Source organism: Mobula birostris, chromosome 1 (genome assembly GCF_030028105.1).
Source record: "Mobula birostris isolate sMobBir1 chromosome 1, sMobBir1.hap1, whole genome shotgun sequence".
In the NCBI taxonomy this organism is placed as follows: Eukaryota; Metazoa; Chordata; class Chondrichthyes; order Myliobatiformes; family Myliobatidae; genus Mobula; species Mobula birostris.
Genome location: NC_092370.1, coordinates 43,856,272 through 43,879,707, shown reverse-complemented (window position 1 = coordinate 43,879,707; position 23,436 = coordinate 43,856,272). Strand labels below are relative to the sequence as shown.

Below are 23,436 nucleotides of genomic sequence, written 5' to 3'. Positions count from 1 at the left end.
ACTTATGCTGGCAGCAAGTTCCACTCTCTCATGACCCTCTGAATGAAGATGTTTTCCCTTTTATTCCCTTAATTTTTTCTCTTTTCACTCTTAACCCATGACCTCTATTTGTAGTCTCACCCAACCTCAGGGGAAAAAGCCTGCTTCCATTTATCCTATCTATACCCCTCATAATTTTGTACAGCCCTATCAAATCTCCCCTCAATCTTCTACGTTCCACGGAATAAAGTCCTAACCTCTTCAATCTTTCGTTATAACTCAGGTTCTCTAGTCCCGGCAACATCCTTGTAAATATTCTCTGTACTCTTTCAACCTTATTAACATCTTTCCTGTAGGTAGGTGACCAAAATTGCACACAATATTCCAAATTAGGCCTCGCCAACGATTTAAACAACTTCAACAAAACATCCCATCTCGTGTAATCAGTACTTTGATAGATGAAAGCCAATGTGCCAAAAGCTTTCTTTACGACCCTATCTACCTGATGAAGATTCTGATGAGGTCCTGACAAAAGGTGTCAGCCCAAAACATTGACAGTTTATTCCCCTTGATAGATGCTGCATGACCTGCTGAGTTCCTCTCAACACTTTGTGTGTTACTCTGGATTTCCAGCATCTGTAATAGCCCTTATGTTTATTACAATGTTATTGACTGCTGCTCTAATATAGCTAATTCAATCTTTTGTGTCATTGAGCTCAGCACTCAGCTTTATCTAACGCAATGTACTATTTTTAACTGTCTAAAGTTAATTATCACTTCCATTCACACTGATTCCCCCCAAAACACGTCTCAAATAGCATACAGATCATACACTGTAGTGCTGAGACTATATGGGGACTCATGATATCCCATTCCAAGAACCTTACAGCCACTAAATCTTCAGAATATATTTGTTGCCATTTTTTGTCAGTAAACAAAGGGACATAAACAGAGCCCTTGCTTCAAGTCTCATTTATGTTGGGTGAGCAGATTTCACGGGAAAATGAACAAAGCTGCAAGTGACCTTAATAAATAAAATTTGTGGTGGGAAGAGTTGTTTCATAAACATTCGTATACCCGTTGGAATGTGCACGTGTGACAGCATACAGCTCAGGTACCAAAGTTCTTTGCTATGATAAAACAGTTGTAAAATTCCTTAAACAATCGATATTCTTCCCTCATCCAATTTGTCAAAATGAAAAATAAGGTCTTTAATCTTGTGAATATTTGCTCTAAACTCAAATCACAGACATCTTCTTACATAGAGTGGCTATACTTCTCATAGCTACTTGAGCTGATTGTCAGTAGCCTAGAAATAACCTGACAATTTATTTATGCACAATGCAAATGATATAAAGAAAATAGAGGTAGAAGATCTTCTAGCTCTCAGTCTTTCAAAATGCTTTTTTCTAATATTTACGTCTATAATATTTCCACTAATATGGTGAGGCTTGTTTTGAATATTCCACAGTGAGGGATTATGGATTCTTTTAGATTAATTGTGATCACAAAAAAAAAGGACTCTGTCTTGAAGGAGATTTCCAAAATAAGATAGGAGCTTCAAAATTACATAACAAGACAAACAACATGGATAAAACAAACACCCATAGGATGGGTTAATTAAGGTCAACCTTCCTCAGACCCTGTTCTGTTGCTACTATTAGCAATGGTACCATATCAACTACATCCAACAACAGAACAGTAAATCTTCACAAAGTGCTTCACACAGGTGCAATAGAAACAAATTTTGACTCACAGTCATTAGTCATAGGAAGTGATCATCAAAAGCTTATTTAACATCAATTTTAGGGTGCTTTTTAAGAAGGTAAGGAGATGAAGATTCTTTGTTGGGCCTATGCTCTCACTCAGCAATGTTCGATCAGTAGATCTAAAACAAAACTTAGGATGCAGGAAAGGAGATCACAATTTTTTAATATAATTCACTGTTAAATTTTTAACCAAGATCTAGATTCTAACTGAAGTCAAGCTGTTCCAGTACACCAATTCTCTGATACTTATCCAGAAAAATTAAATATTACTCACAATTTTTCCATACAAATAAGCAAAATGAATGGGTGAAACACAGGATCTGATCATTGCAATAAACTGCACTGATTAGAGACTTTACAAAACCGTCTGGCTTGGGCCTTTGGTGGGGCAGCAATTCGAACTAGGCACTCTGAATGCAGTAGTCCTATTGAGCAAGCAAGCAAAGGAGTGCTCCTCCTGTTTCTAAGGCAACAGAAATTTAAAAAGACACACACACATTTTATTATTGTTTAATATTTGTTAGGCTGTCTCTGTTGGTGGATTCTATAAGCTCTGATTGGGCAGTTGTGCACCCAGCAAAGCTGAAAAGTGCCAGACATATACTGCCAGGCTCAAGCTCAGTGTGGTAGTATGGGTTTGAAATAGGTATTAGAACACTTGGTTAGCACAAGGATTACTACTTGTGTTAAGAGACTACCTTGGAGACTTGTAAGTAACCAGAAATGTAGAACTACAACTACAAATTCCAAATGCCGCCCTCACCCACATCTCTTCCATTTCATGCACATCTGCCCTCATCCCATTCTACCACCATCACACTGGGGATAGGGTTCCCCTTGTCCTCACCTCCTACCCCACTAGCCTCCCCATCCAGCACATAACTCTCTGTAATTTCTGCCATGTCCAATGGGATCCCACCATCAAGCACATCTTTCCCTTCTCATCACCACCGTCCCCATTTTACGCTTTCTGCTGGGATCACTTCCTATGCCCTCCCTACTGATCTCCCTCCTGGTATTTATCCTTGCAACTGTTAAAAGTACTACACCTGTCCCTACACCTCTTCCCTCACTACCATTCAGGTCCCCAAACAGTTCTTCCAGGTGAGGCACACTTCACTTGTGAGTTTGTTGGGGTTATTTACTGTATCTGATGCTCCCAGTGTGGCCTCCTGTATATTAATAGGACATCACTTAAATTGGGAGAGCACTTTGCTGATCACCTATGCTCCATCTGCCAAAAAAGCATGATCTTTTGGTAGCCACCCATTTCAATTCCACTTCCTGTTCTGACATGTCAGTCCATGGCCTGCTCTACTGCCATGATGAGGCCACACTCAGGTTGGAAAGAGCAACACCTTCTATTCCATCTGGGTATCCTCCAACATAAATTTCTCAAACTTCCGGTAATTGCCCCCCCCCTCACCATTTCCCATTCCACTTCCCTCTCTCACCTTATCTCCTTACCTGCCCATCTCTTCCCTCTGGTGCTCCTCCTCCTTCCTTTCGTTCATGGTCTTCTGTCCTCTCCTTTCAGATTCCCCCTTCTCCAGCCCTTTATCACTTTCACCAATCAACTTCCCAGCTCTTTACTTCACACCCACCTCTCTCCCGGTTTCTCCTATCACTCACAACTTTATACTTCTTCCTCCCCTCCCCCTACCTTTTTACTCCGACTTCTCCTCTTTCCTTCCAGACACAATGAAGGGTCTCGGCCTGAAACATTGAGCTTACTCTCTTCCATAGATACTGCATGGCCTGCTGAGTTCCTCCAGTATTTTGTCTGTGTTGCTTTTCATTTCCGGCATCTGGAGACTTTCTCATGTTTGAGAAATTCAGAGCTCATGCTCTCCCTGATAACTCTCCCAAACTGTCATTCCTGTTTAAAAGTAGAGGGTCTTGGCTCAAAATGTCACTCTTTATTTCTCTCCATAGATTCTGCCTGACCTGCTACTTTCTTTCAGCTTTTTATATATGTGTTACTTTGGATTTCCAGCATCTGCAGAATCTCCTGTGTTTATTCCTATTTAAAACCCCCATTTGTATAATAGCACTCAATAGGCATACATGCACACTTTGTGACTTTTTGCTGAGCTTAAACAGTATGGAAGAATGTCACTACAATTTATCAGCAATTCTCTTACTGCTGCTGATAGTCCACAGCCATTTGTGGATGTCCGGTATGGAAGTGCTAGTTCAGTTCTGAATTTATCCCATTTATTCCATTTCAAGTCAAGTAAAGTTTATTGTCATTTCGACGATAAGCTGCTGGGACAGTACACAGTAAAAACAAAACAACCTTCCTCCAGGACCCTGGTGCTACATGAAACAACACAAAACTACACTAGACTACGTGAGACAGCACAAGGCTACACTAGACTACGTAAAACAATATAAAAACTGCACTAGACTACAGACCGGCACAGGACTACATAAAGCGCACAAAGCAGTGCAGGGCAGTACAATAATTAATAGCATGGAGGTAGATCACACAATACGATGGAGTGACATGAAGAAGGCAGTGAGATTCCTCCAGATGTCCCAGTTTCCTCCCACATTCCATAGACGTACAGGTTAGTAGGTAAATTGATCATGGGTATAATCCAGTGCCGCAGGCTCATTGGACCAGAATGACCAGTAACTGTGCTGTATCTCTGAAACCTAAATCTAAAATATAAGTGGAACTTCACTATCGTGGAAAGATGCATCTCTATCCAGTAAAGACTATAAGTCATAGGAGCAGGAGTAGTGCATTCCACCCACTGAGTCTGCCCCACCATTCCATTATGGCTGATTTGTTATCCCTCAACTCCATTCTCCTGCCTTCGCCCCATAATTTTAGACACCCTGACTGATCAAGAACCTATCAACCTCCACTTTAAACACACCCAATAACTTGACCTCCACAGTTGCCCGTGGCAATGAATTCCATAGATTCACCACCTTGCTGGCGAAAGAAATTCCTTTGCATCTCTCTTCTACATGGACATCCCTTTATACTGAGGCTGTACTCTCTGGTCCTAGACTCATCCATTATCAGAAACATTCTCACTACATCCAGGCCTTTCAATGTTCAAAAGGGTTCAATGAGATTTCCCCGCATCCTTACAAACTCCAGCGAGTACAGGCCCAGAGACAACAAACGCTTCTCATATGTTACCCTTATATTCCCAGAATCATCCTCGTGCACCTCCTCTGAAACGGCTCCAATGCCAGTACATTTTTCTCAGATAAGGGGCCCAAAACTGTTCAGTATACTTACATTCCAAGTGCGGTCTGACCAATGCCTTATAAGGCATTAGCATCACATCTTTGCTCTTATATTCTAGTTCTCTCAAAATGAAAGCTAACATTGCATTTATTTGCATCACTGATTGTTGAAATCTCTCCCCATTTAAAAAAATAGTCTACACCTTTATTCCTTCTACCAAAATGCATGATAATATACTTCCCTATGCAATATTCCAACTCACAAGCATGAGGAATTCTGCAGATGCTGGAAATTCAAGCAACACACATCAAAGTTGCTAGTGAATGCAGCAGGGCAGGCAGCATCTCTAGGAAGAGGTACAGTCGACGTTTCGGGCCGAGACCCTTCGTCAGGACTAACTGAAGGAAGAACTAGTAAGAGATTTGACAGTGGGAGGGGGAGGGGGAGGGGGTGATCCAAAATGATATGAGAAGACAGGAGGGGGAGGGATGGAGCCAAGAGCTGGACAGGTGATTGGCAAAGGGTATATGAGAGGATCATGGGACAGGAGGTCCAGGGAGAAGGAAAAGGGGGAGGGGGGAGAAAAAACCCCAGAGGATGGGCAAGGGGTATAGTCAGAGGGACAGAGGGAGAAAAAGAAGTGAGAGGGAAAGAATGTACATATATAAATAAATACCGGATGGGGTACGAGGGGGAGGTGGGGCATTAGCGGAAGTTAGAGAAGTCAATGTTCATGCCATCAGGTTGGAGGCTACCTAGACGGAATATAAGGTGTTGTTTCTCCAACTTGTGTGTGGCTTCATCTTTACAGTAGAGGAGGCCGTGGATAGACATATCAGAATGGAAATGGGATCGGCAATTAAAATGTGTGGTCACTGGGAGATCCTGCTTTCTCTGGTGGACAGAGCATAGGTGTTCAGCAAAACAATCTTTCAGTCTGTGTCGGGTCTCGCCAATATATAGAAGGCCACATCGGGAGCACCGGATGCAGTATATCACTCCAGCTGACTCACAGGTGAAGCGTCGCCTCACCTGGAAGGACTGCCTGGGGCTCTGAATGGTGGTAAGGGAGGAAGGGTAAGGGAGGAAGTGTAAGGGCATGTGTAGCACTTGTTCCGCTTACAAGGATAAGTGCCAGGAGGGAGATCAGTGGAGAGGGATGGGGGGGACAAATGGACAAGGGAGTCACGTAGGGAGCGATCCCTGCGGAAAGCAGAGAGGTGGGGGAGGGAAATATTCCATCTACCAATTCTTTGCCCATTCACCCAATCTGTCTAAGTCACTCTGTAGACTCCCTGCTTCCTCAAAACTACCTGCTCCTCCACCCATCTTTGTATCAAGTGCAACCCTGGCCACAAAGTCATCAATTCCGTCATCTAAATTGTTGGATATATAATATGAAAAGGAGCAGACTATTTTCTAGATGGGGAGAAAACCCAAACATCTGAGATGCAAAGGGGCTTGGGAGTCCTTGTGCAGTACACCCTAAAGGTTAACTTGCAGGTAGAGTCAGTGGTGAGGAAGGCAATGTTAGCCTTCATTTCAAGAGGTCTAGAATACAAGAGCTGGGATGTCACGCTGAGGCTTTATAAAGCACTGGTGAGGCCTCAGCTTGAGTACTGTGAACAGGTTTGGACTCCCCATGAAAGAAAAGGCATGCTGGCATTAGAGAGGGTTCAGAGGAGGTTAATAAGGGTGATTCCCAGAAAGAAAGGGTTATCATCCGAGGAATGTTTGATAGCTCTGGGTCTGTACTTGCTGGAATTTAGTAGGATGAGGGGGGAATCTCACTGAAACCTTTCAAGTGTTGAAAGGCCTAGACAGAGTAGATGTGGATAGGATGTTTCCCATAGTCGAGGAATCTAGGTCAAGAGAGCACAGCCTCAAGATAGAGGGGCGTCCATTTAAAACTGGGATGCGGAGAAATTTCTTTAGCCAGAGAATGGTGAATTTGTGGAATTTGTTACCACAGGCAGCTGTGGAGGCCAGGTTGTTGGGTGAATTTAAGAGATTTAAGAGATTGATAGTTTCTTGATTGGCCACGGCATCAGATTTTATGGGGAGATGGCTGGGGAGTGGGGCTGAGGAGGGGAGAAAAGTATCAGCCATAACTGAATGGTGGAGCAGGCTCAATGGGCGAAATGGCCTAATTCTACGCCTACGTCTTACGTCTTGTGGTCTAATAGCATTTGACAACAGAGGTGGTGATGGAGCTTATTTGACAAAACTGGCAATTATTCCCTGGGTGGGCACCTTGAGCATCCTTAGTGCCTTTCCGCAGAGTTTAAGCTTGGTATACTCACGTCCCATTCAAGACAGATCTGCAGCTATATTTTAGTCATGGCTACCTGATATAACTTCCCAACTTGAATCTGTGGTTCCAATTTGTTCATTTAGTGAAAAGCACTAATAAATATCACTAGTTTCTGATTGTCCACTGCTTATTTAAAGTCTTAGCACCATGTGCAGAACACCCTGAAGGTTAACTTTAGTTTAAATAATTTTAACTAAGTAAGTCTTCCTCAAGTAGGCAGTTTCAAGGTGCTTCTCAAAATTTCATAAACATTGGCGTATAATTATTAATAAAAGACATTCAGCAATAAAACTGACATGAATATCTTGAGTAAAGCCAATAACAGACTTAAATGCTCAATTTTCTTCTGTGCAGCATAAGCGGTTTACTTATACACTTCCGCTAATTCACCACAACAGTAGATCAATGAAAAGTGAAACTTTATTCATACTTAATCATCGTCACAGAGATGGCATCCCAATTCAAACATTTCAAACAATACTTTAAGACCTCCATTAATTTAAAAATATCTTAATAAGAAGGTATGGAGAGACACACAATATTAATACTTCATGCAGTCCACTAAATTTTAAGTAGCTTCAGATGTCATTAAACTAGCTGATAAAGCAAATGATTTTTATGTACTGACCTTGAAACAGGCAATATGAAAAAGTCATATTCCATGTTTGGGATGGTTGTTTATTGTTTGTAACATTTCTGTTATAAGTTTAGTTATAAAACAATAAAGTGTTCTATTGAACACATCCCTTTGACAGTATACTAAATTTATTATCTGGTGGAAATGGAAACCTTATAAGTATCATGTTATTTTCATTTTAAAATCGTTGATTTTGATCTCATTGCATGTTTGCTGTCAGCATTGATTGGAGGGTAAAGGAGCATGATTCACTGATAACAAATTACCACACTTGAGAGGGTACATAATATAATTAATTCATAAGCAATTAACAGTAACCCAGAAAATGTGTCCTTAAAGTAAAACAGATTTTCTCAAGTGTTTACAAAGTACTTTGCAATTTTTTGTTTGAAGATTTAAAAACCCAAGCCTGGAAATTCTAATATCTGATTGCCCCATGATTCTCATGGGATGAAACATGCCTTATGGATCCTGTGTGCAAATGGCATGCTTAATGGAGGCACCTGAACCTGTACTGTGGCATTCAAACACGTTTGGATGTCACTTATTTAAATAAATTTTTATGCATGCATTGACTGAAATGGCACAGACCACTACTGTAAATGTTGTTCACAAAATATATGAGGCATTAAATGGGGCCTGGTTTCGTTGATTCATTGCATGGATTTTGAAGCTTGAATCACCCTATGTAAGAGAGATTCTACTTTACAGTGTTAGCTTTCTCCTTGTGCCTACCACATTCCCTGTGTGTCTACTTCCACCACATCCCTGGCCCAATCACTTTCCCGATCTTCCTCCTTCCAACAACAGAAGATCATAACATCACTCCACTCTCTATATCCCACTGAACCTTTGGGGTTCTGAACCCACTTTCCTGAAATTCCAATGTGCTCCTTACAACAAGACACTCTGTGATCCAAAGCTATTTGTGTTCTTCCCCCTCTTCTGCAATGGAAGATGGAAGAGCATTGTATATACAGAATGGACTCTGCCCCCACAGCACTGTGCATGCTCAGAGGCTTAATCAGTTAGTAGAGACTAATAGATCTGAAGAATTCCATTTTCAATCATTTAAGTAGAAAAATTCTACGGTAATATTCAGGTCAGAAACTCAGTGGCACAACGAGTAGAACTGCTGTCTTACAGTTGCAGTGGCCCAGGTTTCATTCCTATCTCTACAGCTGCCTGTGTAGAGTTTTCATGTTGTCACTGTGACCATCTGGGATTCCTCTGCATTGTCTGGGGTTTGTCCCACCTCCCAAAGACATGTGGATTGGTAGGTCGACTAGACCCTCGTGTGTAGGTGACTGGTCAAATTTTGAGGAGTTGATGAGAGTGTGGGGAGAGTAATCTGAGATTAGTGTACATGGTGGTTGATGGTTGGTTTTCACGTGTGTTTCAAAAGCTGTATCTCTTGAAGTATGCTGCATAAGTTACTTGACAAGTTTTAGCTACAACAGCATTTTACTGGCTGTATGTCTATTTTCAATTATTCATGTTACGCTAGTTTCTTCTTCTTCTTCGGTTGTCCATTGATTTCGATGTTGACTATGCTGAGAGTTTAGTCTCTGCAGGCACATTTATGGGCCACAAGACCAGCATTGGATTGATGCTGTCTCCCACATCGGTTGCATTTGTGATTTGACTGGTCTAGCACCAAATGTCTGCGTTCATGACCTGCTTCATATTTCTTCTGCCTTTTCTCCTCGATAGCTGGGATTGACTTCTTGATGATGCAGTGCCAACTTCTGCTGTCCAAAGCATCTTTCTCCCAGGTGTTGACATTCATGTCAGTGTTCCTCATATGGCGCTTGAGCGTGTCTTGGTAGTGCAGCTGCTGACCACCATGCTTCCTCTTTCCCTCATGTAGCTCGCCATAGAAAAGAGCTTTGGATAAACGATCATCATTCTTGTGACATGACCAGTCCAACGCAGCTGAGAAGCTGTAATGAGCGATTCTATGCTGACTACCCAGCACGTTTGAGCACCTCCACATATGGTACCCTCTCTTGCCACTTGATGTGTAATATTTGGCGTAAATGCCTGTGTTGTGTCTTGGTCAATTTCTTGATGTGCTTCCAATACAATGTGTGCTATGTTATGCTAAATGCTAATTACTACACTTCCTATAATGGTGTGCAGTAGGATCATGTAACCTACTGAGGTCTTCTAAGATCATTTAGCAAATGTTTGTCTTAAATGCATATGTAGACAGGAACAAATTCAAAAAATGCAAATCGATAAAGAAAATCGATATTATACTGGGGATATCGAATTCAGTACAGCTTCCTCATTCATTTATTCAATGTATAAGTTCAACCAAACCATGAATTTATTTTGATAAATTGCTCTCTGATTGACATGAAGGTCCAGGATTGATGGACTCCACAGCAATCAGAGGAGATCAGGAACTATTATATTCATCACAAGGTCTGGTGAAATGTATATGCAAAGTAGTCTTCCATAGTTGGCGAAGTTTTAAGTACAGTGATTTAAACATCACAGCTGATGTTTCACTAATTCCTCATGCTTGTGGCAATACTTTGCAAATGGCAAACACTTAAAATTACAAATTTCACTTAATTGTGTGCAATTAACTGCCATGTACTTCAAATATTCTCAATGTGTTCTTGTACTGAGGCAGAGTATTCAACAGTGTTCTTTTCCAAAAAAATATTGACAGAAACTACTGGAAAGCATATTTGAATATATAACAATGAAAAACATTATTAATCCTTTCACAGATTCTGATATAGAAATCAGAAATTTATATATCAGGACTGATCCCTGTGGTCATTGCCTGTTTGCTGGTGATGTATAAATTTAAAATTGTGCTGAAGTTATTCAGAAGATATCAGGAAATCGTATGTCGTGATTGGCAAAGATTTTGTAAAGTTGATCTGCAATCTATCCAGCTGCAGTGTTCAATTTGATCACGGTGGCATCTAGGGCTGTTTCTAAACAGGCAATATGAAGTTAATTTGGGAAGAAATTGGCAGTAAGCGGGTAGACTAGGAGGATTGATCCCTGTGATCATTGACTCTTTGCTGGTGATGTTGCCGTTGGTGAGAAACAGATGTTAATACAATGAGAGTGGAAAATATTGGAAACACTCAGCATATTAAACAGCATTACTAAAAGAGACACAGAGTTTATGCTTCAGGTCCACAATCCCTTCATCAGAGTCTCTTCTGTCAAGGAACCTCAAAAGTACCTTGAATTTTAAAAGGCCAATTTCAATTCTGAGAACTTTTCATTTTTGTTCAGACCTATCTGTATTACTGTTAATTTCAATATGATCTATATGAAAACATTTGCTTGGTGGCTTTAAGTAATAACAACTATCTTGCTGTATCTGTTCTGGCCAGCTGTTCCTTACTACTGCACATTGTACAGCAGTTGGTGGATGGGGAAACCACTATGGGTAGCCCCAAGGCTCTGTTTGTTAGTGTTATTTACCAGCTGCTGCCTATGTGGGGTTAGCAAGTCGGTTTGGAAATGTGCCAGCTTTCTACTGCAGAAGTGAAGATATCCCTGTAGCCTTCCTATTTACCCCTGGCTGTTTCCATCTGACACAGCAGTGGCGAGAGTGATCCCCAGGGCTACTGACAGACACTGCTGGAGTTTAATATAACTACTAACTACAGCTGTATTTACATGCTAAAAACCATGTACTACTGGCAGTGACCAAAGCAAAATAAAACTATAGGCACCATCACTGAAAATTTACTGACACATCAAATTGTCTCCAGCATGCAGCAATAGATAACACTCTCTATATTGTATTTAGAGGTTACAGGGATAAGTGGTAAGAATGGGGTGGGTGGCTGTTGATTATGGGGATGGGACTGGGGGTGGATGATCATAGAGGATTGGATAATTGTAGGGTGTTTACATGGGGTATTGATGATTAAAATGGAGGTTAAAGGTTTTTGCAGGGGGGAGTTTAGTGATTGAATTATTAGTTGTGATTACCAAGGGGTTGATTATTATAGGAGTGTCAATAATGACAGGAATCATGGTGAATACATTGGGGCTGTGGTTTTTGACAGCTACACAGCATTTTCTGTTCTTAGTTAGTTAAAGAGCAATGCAAGGACTGCAGAATCTTCTACAGAGGGGACATGAGCTTGCTGAAGCAGTAGGTGTATGTGGTTAGGTTGTAAGATGTCAGACTCCTCCTGCCACTCACATAGGACTTCAAGGCTCCCGATACCACCTCCAGTACCCCTGCTCCATCTCGAGCAGTCACACTCGGGGACTTTTTGGCTTTTGTATAAAAGTTATTTTTCCAAGGCAGCTTTGAGTACATAATTTGAATATTGCCCTCCTGGCTGGCCACCTAGTAATTTCTCTGCATAACAAAACTCCAAATAGAGGGTCAGGTGTTAGGCCTGTGAATGATGTGGCCGGCCCAATGAAGCCACACGTGATCGATGTAGCCTGCCTAACGAAAGCAACTAAATGCTGAGAATGTTTGCCTGCGGGAGATTTGCTTATTATTCTGGTGAATTTGGGAAATTTTCTGAAGACAGAAAAGGGCTACCTAGACCAAGGGATAATTTACTGTAACCAACATCAGTACACATCTGGCGGGAAAGCAGAACAGCTGGGGGAAATGCACACGGTAGCCGGGAGAACGTGTGAACTCCACATGGCCAGCACCTGAGATCCGAATTCCTGAAGCAGTGAGGCAGTTACACTAGCTGCGGCACTACCCTGTTACCCCACTTCTGCTTTCGTGCATGGAAGAGGCTGGAGGCTGCATTGTATGGCTCTCCGAAATTCACTCTTACAGACACTTCTCTGGTGACTCCTGCAATGAGAAGTCCCTGTTGAGAGAGACTTCCTACTGCCCGCAGTTCTTGGACTCTTTGCTGTTCTTCAACAGCCTGTGTAGGATGCTCTGCCTCCCTCGGAGGACTCTCACTCTTGTCCCCTCCCCATTCCTCACCAATATTCTCCACTGGGTGATCTTGGTTTTGGCCTGTCATCACAAAAGGTAGAAGAGCTTCCCATTCATTGTGAAGATAAGCTGTACTCCCAGGGAGTGTTTGTTCATGTTGGGGTGCAGCATTGTGATGAGAAATACTAATCAAATGCCAGGACTATTGTAGAGCCTTGCTTAATATGGGCTCCACTGAGGCTGCTCTGCCATTTCATCACGGCAGATCCAATTTTCCTCTCAGCCCCAATCTCATGCCTTATCCTTGAACCCCTTCCTGTCCTGACCAGTCAAGATTCTATTAACCTCTACCTTAAATATACATAAAGACTTGGCCTCCACAGATGCCTGTGGCAATGAATTCCACCACTCTCTGGCTAAGGAAATTCCTCCTCATTTCTGTTCTGCCTTTATAAGGACGCCCCTCTATTCTGAGGCTGAGTCCTATGGTCTTAGACTCTCCCACCATAGGAAACATTCTCTCTAAATCCACTTTATCAAGGTTTTTCACCATTTGATAGGTTTCAATGAGGTTACCCCTCATTCTTCCGAATTCTAGTGAATATAGGCCCAGAGCTATCAAACGCTGTTCATATGACAAGCCATTCAATCCTAGAATCATTTCATGAACCTCCTTTGAATCCTCTCCAGTTTCAGCACATCCCTTCTAAGGGACCCAAATCACTTGCTTTATAATGTTTCAACATTACATCCTTGTTTTTATATTTCAGTCCTCTTGAAATGAATGCAAACATTGCATTTGCCTTCCTCACCACTGACTCAACAAGCAAATTAACCTCTAAGGAATCCTGCACAAGGACTCCCAAGTCCCTTTGCACCTTAGTTTTTTGTATTTTCTCTCCACTTAGAAAATAGTCAACCCTTTCATTTCTTCTACAAAGTGCATGACTATACATTTCCCAATACTGTATTCCATCTGCCACTTCTTTGCCCATTCTCTTAATTTGTCTGTCCTTCTGAAGCTTCTCTACTTCCTCAAAACTACCTGCCCCTCCACCTATCCCCATATCATCTGCAGACTTCACAACAAAGAAATTAATTCCATAATTCAAATAATTGACACATAACGTAAAAAGAATCAGTCCCAATACAGACCCCTGTGGAATACCATTAGTCACTAGCAGCTAGCCAGAAAAGGCTCCCTTCATTCCCACTCTTTGCCTCCTGCTTCATCCATGCTAAAATCTTTCTGTAATACCATGGGCTTGTAGCTTGTTAAGCATCCTCATGTGCGCCACTTTGTCAAAGGGCTTCTGAAAATTGAAGAACACAACATCAAGTGATTCTCCTTTGTCTATTTTGCTCGTTAATTCTTCAAATAATTCCAACAGATTTGTTGGGCAAGATTTTCCCTTGAGGAAACCATGCTGACTGTGACCTATTTGATCATATGCCTCCAAGTACCCCGAAACCATATCCTTAATAATTGACTCCAACATCTTCCCAACCACTGAGGTCAGACTAACTGGCTTGCCTTGATGAAGGGTCTTGGCCCGAAACGTCGACAGGACCTCTTCCTAGAGATGCTGTCTGGCCTGCTGCATTCACCAGCAACTTTGATGTGTGTAACGGGCTTATAGTTTCCTTTCTTCTGCCTCTTGCTTCTTGAAGAGTGCAGTTACATTTGTAATTTTCCTGTCTTTGGGAACCATTCCAGAATCTAGTTATTCTTGAAAGATCATTACTAATGCCTCCACAATCTCTTCAGCCACCTCTTTCAGAAACCAGGGATGTACACCATCTGGTCCAGGTGACTTACTTACTTTCAGACCTTTCAGTTTCCGAAGAACCCTTTCTCTAGTTATGGTAACTTTACATACTTCAAGCTCCCTGACACCTGGAACTTCCACCATGCTGCCAGTGTCTTCCAGTAAAGACAGATGCAAAATACTTATTCAGTTCACCGCCATTTCATTGTCCCCCATTACTACCTCTCCAGCATTGTTTTCCAGTGGTCTGATATCTACTCTTGCCTCTCTTTTACACTTTATGTATCTGAAGAAACTTTTGGTATCTTCTTTAATATTACTGACTAACTTACTTTCGTATTCCACCTTTATCATCTTAATGACTTTTTAGTTGCCTTCTGTTGGTTTTTAAAAGCTTCCCAATCCACTAAATTCCCATTATTTTTTGCTCCATTATATGTTCTCTCTTTGGCTTTTATGTTGGCCATAGTTGTGTCATCTTTCCTTTAGAATACTTTTTCCTCTTTGGGATGTATACATACTGTGCCTTCTGAATTGCTTCCAGAAATTCCAGCCATTGCTCCTCTGCTGTCACCCCTGCCGATGTTCTTTTCCAATCAATTCTGGCCAACTCCTCTCCCATGCCTCTGTAATTCCCTTTGTCTAGGTCTAGGTACGTCGCATCCGGAGCGGACGACTTCCCTCCACGCCTGTCTGACATAGTGGGGAACCATGTACGAGGCAAGTTACAGCAGTGATTTGCTATTGCCTTCTGCCGGGTGAGTTTCCAAAGAGATCACCAGCTCGTAACCCAGCACGATGGAAAGCGTGCAGGGGAGCCGGCTGGATTCGAACTCGGGACCTTTCGTCCCAAAGTCCAGCACTGATGCCACTACTGTTAGCTTCTCCCTCTTAAATTTCATGGTGAATTTTATCATCTTATGATCACTTTCCCTTCAGAGTTCTTTTATCCTAAGTTCTCTGATCAATGCTGGCTCATTGCACCAACACCCAATCTAGAATAGCTGATCACCCAGTGGGCTCAACCACGAGCTGTTCTAAAAACCCATCTCGTAGGCACTCTAGAAATTCCCCCTCCAGTAATCTAGCATCAACATGCTTTTCCCAATCTGCCGCATATTGAAGTGCCATGACTATTGTAACATTGCCCTTTTAGCAGGCATTTCCTATCTCCTGTTGTAATTTGTAGGCCACATCCTTACTACTGTTTGGGGGTCTATATGCAACTCCCATCAGGGTCGTTTTACCCTTGCAGTTCCTCAGCTCTATCCACTATGTTTCAACATAGATGGTCACAGGGAGGCCATGCAAACTCCACATAGGCAGTACCTCAGGAAGAAACCCAGATCCCTGTGAGGTAGTAGCATTAAGTGCTGCACCACCACGCCTCTTTACTTGAGGAGGAGTTTTCAAAGTGTTCCTTCCACAGATGTTGATTGCCTCTCTGTCCTTTACCCCCTTGTCTTTCTGTGGGCTGTAGATCCCATGCACAGTTACTGAGTTATTGAGCTCCATATGCTCCTTCCATCTACTATCTGTTCCTTAGTTTTTCTGCTGGAGCTCTGCGTTTAGGTGACTCTAGTGCTGCCTCTGTTCCCTTGAAGAACACAGTCAATTTTACTGAGAGTGATTCTACGCTACCTGTTTCGTCTTTTTTGTCTTCTTGTAGCCTTGAGCTGGTTGGACTCTAGCTTCAGACTTTTACGTTTCACCCCCCCTCCCATTCTTGTGAGTTAAAAATCACTCCCACCTTTGCAAAAGCTGTTTGGCTTGCATGTTGATAACATTTATTAACTGGCACAACTTATGCAGTGTAACCAGTTACTAAAGACTGCCTGTGGTTTGAGAAGTTCAACAGTTTATTTGAATGTAAATGGTCCAAAAAGTAGGTTCCTGTTTATATTATGCAATTTAACCATGAGAACAAAAAGCTGAAATTGTCTATTTGAATTTGCAATTCTCAACAATGCATTGAAACTACTGCATTGATTATTTTCACTGTATAATTTCAATCTTTATCATGAAGGCATTCAACTGTGAAATTGAAAAAGTGTATGCTATTAAGTGAATGTTACCATCTTTCAAGAGACAAAAAAAAGTAACCGGCTTAACCACTAGAATATATAATGATAATGTCTTCAAAAGCAGTTGAAGTAATAGCTTTTTAAATCCTTAATGTGTGGTTGGAACAGATATATGACAAAGACTGTTCTGTTGCTTAAAGATTCTAGAAACTGTTGTATTGTTTCTCTAAAAACAGCAATGTTCATGGAAAAAAACAAACTTTTCTTCAGTGAATGAGGTATTGTACAATGACTAGAATTCTAACAACACACCAAATATGAATGACAGGTATGTTGCAAAGAAACTTGCACTCTGGGTCTTGAGCTGGAATTCCAAGAAAAACTACTTGAAGTTCAGTCCTGCCCAGAGAGCTCAGCGTACCATGCTTTCTATTCCTCCAAAATTCATTCTGATCTGAAGGCAAGAAGATAGGAGTAGAAGAAGACAGAACATAAAGCACACTGGTGACTACATTGTGCATTCATTCCCATTGATTGGGAATGAATTTTAAGGCAACTCTGCTTCCAAAAGGGCATGATATAAACTGTGCTATAAGAAACCCCGACTACCCTAGTAGGGTCAATATCATAGTACTGAACTCTTGAATATATTAGCATTAAATTGATAAAATACAGACTTATGAATGTGAGAAGTGAAAATTAATGCCAGTTTATTAACTATATCTCTGTGGTTGGAGTTAAGGTACATTGGAATAATGTGGAAAAACTGTTATTTTTTGTTGATTATAGAGAATTCATCTACACTCCACCTCATTCAGTGCTCTGTTCCAATGGGTGCCAAAAACAGAACAGCCTACATTCTCTCAGAACAAGTACTTACATTCTAAGTAACGGATAATCCACCCACTCTAAACTAACCCTGCAGAAGAATTGTGTGTGTTTGGATAGACTAAGAAAGTAATCAAACCTTGTCATTGTCTAAAAATCAGAAGCTACCATGGCTTGGTACACAGCCGGCTTTACTAATTTATGGATGAAAGCACAAATATACCAGACAATAAAATACAGGAAATAGGACCATAAGATCTAGGAACAGAATTAGGCCCATCGAGTCTCTGCCACCATTCCATCATGGCTGATTTACTATCCCTTTCAACCCCATTCTTCTACCTTCTCTCCATAATCATTGATGCTATTCTTTAGGAAGAACGTATCAACCTCCATTTTAAATATACCCAATCATTAAATAAGAGAAAATCAGCAGATGCTGGAAATCCAACCAGCACACACAAGATGCTGGACGAACCCTGCAGGCCAGGCAGCATCTTTGGGAAAGGGTACAGTCAACGTATTGTGCCAGGACCTTTCAGCAGGACTTCCAGCATTTTGATTGTGCTGCTTTTAAATATACCCAATGACTTGGCATCTGTGGCAATGAATTCCACAGAATCAGCACCATCTGGCTAAAGAAATTCCTCCATATCTCTGTTCTAAAGGACATCCTTGTACACTGAGGCTATGCCCTCTGGTACCATACTGCACCCCCCCCACCCTGCCCCACTATAGGAAACATTCTCTGGAAATACTCAGTAGGTCAGGCTACCTCTATGGGAAGAGAAACACAAACACAATGAATGTTTAAACACAATAAAGTACCTCTACAGAGAGGATTTGACCTGAAATGTTAACTCTGTTTCTCTTGCCGAAGATACAGTCAGACTTGCTGAATATTTCCAATATATTTTGTTTTTATTTCAGATTTATAGCAACTGCAGTTCTTTTTTGATTCTCACTATTTCATAGAATAATTTGTTTTGTAACCATATTCAAGACCAAAATGGTTATTTTAAGTAACCAGCTGCTGCATGTTTTTTTTTATCTGCATGGTTCACATTTCTGCAAAATAATGTTTTTAAAGTATTGTGGTGAAACTGAAACTTCTACAACTAACATTTAATGGGCTGTGGTGTTGTGTTTGACCTGGCCTTCACTTTGCGCTTATCCCCACATGATACCCATGGTCATATTAACCTTTTTCAGTCCCTTGGACCTGGTAAGATTTGAGTCTTCATTGCTGTCATCACTTAATTTATTAACTGCTACACCCTGTTATTTTGTGTGTAATGTACTCCGGTCAATCGCAACAACCAACATAAACTTCTTCATGGTTATCTACAGCATAGAGACAAAAGCTAGGCAACGTTATATGTTAGTATGCTGTTGGGTTGTTAATCCCTTGCAATAAATCAAGCTTTTATACTTCTGGTTATTATTTCCTGATTTAAAAAAAGTTACTGGAGTTATTCCGATTGCTACTTTGTCGCAGAAAAGGTTAAGTGTTGTGAGAGTAAAGAAAGGCTGAGAATAAAGCATGAAAATGAAAATCTTTACAATGATGGGTTCAGTAGAAAGTGACTGTGAAAACACTCATTTCCCTTGTCAGTCACACTGTCTTCAGAAATTGACAATATTTTCCATTCCCTGGGGTGAGAAGAAGAAACCACCTAAAAATGACATTTACTACCATTTATTATAGTTGTTTTACAAGATGAATAGAGAACTAGAATTATTTCACAGGAATCATACATTAAGGATGTTTTAGTATTCTGGCTTTAATTTATTATTAATGATTGAATGATTCCACCACAATCTGAAAAGATCTGAAAATGTTGAATCATCCTGAGGCTAAGCAAATTGTTAAATATGTAATTATGTTTGCAAGATCAATTATCATAGATTTTAGAAATATATTTATTGAGAATTAATTTTCTTTAGTTCCCAAGAATCCAGTTTCATTTGTGTAATAGCCCGACTTATACTAAGGAGGGATTCGGTACTAGTCTGGAGCGACACTAGAGGAACTCAGTAGGTCAGGCAGCACCAATGGAGGGAAATGGAGAGTCAACACCTCAGGTCGATGTAGGGTCTCAAAGGAATTCAGGGAGACTCTAGATTGTAAGAAATGATGGTTCTGGCTGTAGTGATTATGGTGGGGGGGGGGATGGATATTGGAAGAAGGGTTTTAAAGTTGCCAGCATGGGGTGGAAATCAAAAGTGTGAAGTTCAGTTGGTAAGTGGGTGGGTTCAGGGCATCAAGGGTTGGGGTATCAGGAGAGGAGTGGGTGGGTAGTCAGGGACATGGTCAGGTCAGAGCCTACTGGTGAGGCCCTTCAATATCTGCAGTGACGGGGAGTGATAGCAAGTGGCAAGTACAAATTTTCAAAGAGACCTATATATAGGAAGATCTATTCACTGTACTCAACGAACAGAGAACAGGTCAATCTAGCATAATTTTTATTAAGAAGTATTCCTCTGTATCACAGTCCTGCACCATGTTCAAGTGAACAACATATTATGCAGGTAACATCAAAATGTAGGCTGCATCCTATTTGATATCAATGTCCATGTTTGGTTAACCCTGTGCACAGTCATATCAAATATGTAGAACCTGGAACAAACCTAATATTCTGAGAACATTATAATCAGTAAATGTAACTGCCATTTAAGTAACTCTTGAGCAGTGCACAAAAAAATTGTGAAAGAAAGTCTAGTTGCTTAGGTTTTGTGGATTTTCTACTGCAGTCCACCCTCCCTATGACCACAAACTATAGTCATGCATACACTTTCATTCTCATTAAACCATTGTACTGAACAATTTTTTTGACCAGCAGCTAGTGTCATTGGTTTCAGATTAAAAGTATTAAGTAGTTCAGAATGGCAAGGCCACTCCAAAGAAATGACAGAAAGAAAAAAATCATATTTAATTAAAATACAAACAAAATAATTTATAAAACAAAATTAGAGACAATTTGGGAAGCACTGGAAGATGGGTGAAAATTAGCAATGTAGGATTATGCTAGACCGTTCAAGCCAGTGTGCTGTCGGCTCATTAAAATGATTGTAGTATTCAGGCAGAACTAATTGCACTGTTAAGTTGATTGTTGCCTCAACACCCCACCAGCAAAGACATCTTCAAAAGTAATGTCTCAAGAAGGCAGCATCCATCATTAAAGATCCATACCAACCAGGACATGCCCTCTTCTCATTACTAACTTCAGAGAGGAAGTGCAGAAGCCTGAAGGCACACACTCAATGTAATAGGAACAGCTTCTTCCCCAACACCATCAGATTTATGAATGGGCAAAGAACACATGAACACTACCACAATATTTTTGCAACACACACAAAATGCTGCAGGAACTCAACAGGTCAAGCAGCATCCCATGGAATTGTATAAACAGTCGACATTTCGGGCCAGGACCCTTCATCAAGAAAAATCTCGATATTTTTGCTCTTATTTTGCGTTGCACAGCTGCTGTAAAACAACATACGTCAGTGATGATAAACCTGAATCTGACTCAATATTGCGAATGACTATCTCTGATCTAGCCTGCATTTTTTGAAGGTATTGCACTGTATATTATGGCTTGTGAAGTGGTGGGAGTAAGTTAAGCAGTGGAAGCAATTTCTTTAACCAGTCATGGTACAAGATAAGATCATTGGGATCCACACTGTTCTGATAATATTCTGGAGACAAGTTAAGGACATGGAAAGAGGAGGCAACCTTTTCCACTGTGGGGCAAACTGGTCTCCATGCACACGTTGCATTGGAAGAGACAGCTGAATGAATGAATACACGTGTCCATTCACCAAAGAGCTGGATGCAGTTTCCTAAAGAAGTTCAGAGGTTCCACTTGTATGATTAAGGTTGGTGAATGCATCGTCAAAGGTAGCATTTAATACCATCAGTACTATATCACCATACTGACTTGCCTATGCCCTACTCTCCATGTTTCTGCTGGTAAACACTAATCATATATCGAAGAGCTCAACTCCTGTTACAAATGTATGTACATGTAGTGCACAGTGTGGCGGAATCAGTTTAGCATCGTAGTGTTTTAATGCACACTGAAGGCTGCTAATTTTGCTGCCAATATATGTAAACTAGTTCCATGAGAAAACACAACCAAACTGTTAGGTTTCATGGCTAATTAAGAGGATATAGAGATGTTTCTTGTAAGTATTTTTACTTGTAAGCATCCTTAACAAAGAATATTCCATGCCATTTCACAGAAGCACAGTGTAGCACCACTTTTTGCAGAAAAGAGTTGATTTTAACTTTGGTTGGGTGATGATGTTTTGGGAGCAGCAGCATGCAGTGAACTACTCAGACATTTTGCCCTCGGTACGGCTTGCAGAAAATGCACATTCTGATCACGTGACTGGACGTTCCATTCCCTCAGTTCTTCCTGGGTTTTGCTGTACTTGATGTCAGTCAGATGGAAATAGTGGGATGCAAGAGCTGAACGATGTCAGGGCATACATCGTCATGGTACTTTTCAAGCCACTTTCGCTAAGGATAGTGGAGGGAGAAGGAGAGCATGGGAGCAGTTAGAAGTGGGTATAAAAGTCAAAAGTAGAAAATCCAATTCTTTAGTGAAAAGGAACAGTGGAAATCTGGAATAAAAAAATGCAAAGTGCTAGAGATATTTAGCAGGTCAGGTGCCACCTATGGTAAGAAGAAAAGTTTAATGTTTCGGGTCAATGACTAGATTAGTGCTATTGATCTGAAAGGTTAAGCCTGTTTCTCCACATGTTCTGCCTGACCTGCTGAATATTTCTGATGCCGTCAGTTCTTTATTGAGTTCATTAGTACTTACATTTTAATTAGTATGTTCTTAAAGTGTACTTTGTGATTTGGCTGATCAAAGCAGCCCATATAATGACAGGCAGAAAAACTAGAATATGAATACAAACCATAACACATAAATTCCAGATTCCTTTAGAACACACATAAAATATAGAACATTTATTCAAATAAAATGCTTGTCCTTTCAAATTCAGATTAACTTATTACATGTACAGTACATGTTACCATACAGTTCGACTACTGTCTCTTGATGTCATCAGAATCAGAATCAGGTTTATTATCACCAGCATATGACGTGAAATTTGTTAACTTAGCAGCAGCAGTTCAATGCAATACACAATATAGAAGAGAAAAAAAAATAAATAAGTAAATCAATTACAGTATACGTATACTGAATAGATTAAAAACGTGCAAAAAACAGAAATACTGTCCATATCATGGCATTATCATTTTTTGTGATCAGAACTGTCCACTGACAAAAAAATACAACTGGTTCCTTTCTGAAGAAAATTCTGATAATTTAGCCTCTAATATTGATAATTTATCAATAATTTATAATTTAGTTTCTGAAAAGTTCTTTCAAGATATTGGCATGTTTGATTCACTGAGCAATCACTTGTCATGCTGATTAGAAAGGAGAAGCTGAACTGAACGTTTACATTTAATAGACTCTTGTCGTCATTTTAAATGAGGACACTCAAACAAGTTGTCCTCTTTTGGACTGAATGAGCTTATTATGCCATTTTTACCAAATATTAAAATCTGTCACTCAGTGAGGCTGCAGTAAAAGGTTTTCTATGAGACGATATTGGGAAGCACAAATTAATTAGTGAGATGACAGAAAAATTAGGCAATCACACATTGCTATAATAAAGCTTCTTTCAATGGTCTCAAGGAACTGAATTGTTACTTATCTAGTATAACTGCCAAAAAATTGATAACATAGCCACTGAGTTTGCAATGCTTTGAAGTTAGAGAAAATCTTAAAGATTTGCCTCACTAACACAGTAGCAAAACTGCTTGGTTGCAGGCATCATGGATGAGTTGGTATATGTATTACAAAATTATTTCACTAACTTATTGAATTTATTATTTTATTAACTTTATTTTGCTTTGCTATTACTTTATTGTTACTTTTTATTACTTTTTTCAAGTAGGAAGATAGTAAAAATTTGGG

General features: G+C 40.5%; 1 protein-coding gene across 3 annotated transcripts in view; it reads right to left on the bottom strand.

The window, feature by feature from the left end:
* tox (thymocyte selection-associated high mobility group box) overlaps positions 1-23,436 on the bottom strand; it is a 263,891-nt gene that overhangs the window by 43,996 nt on the left and 196,459 nt on the right. The window lies entirely within an intron of this gene.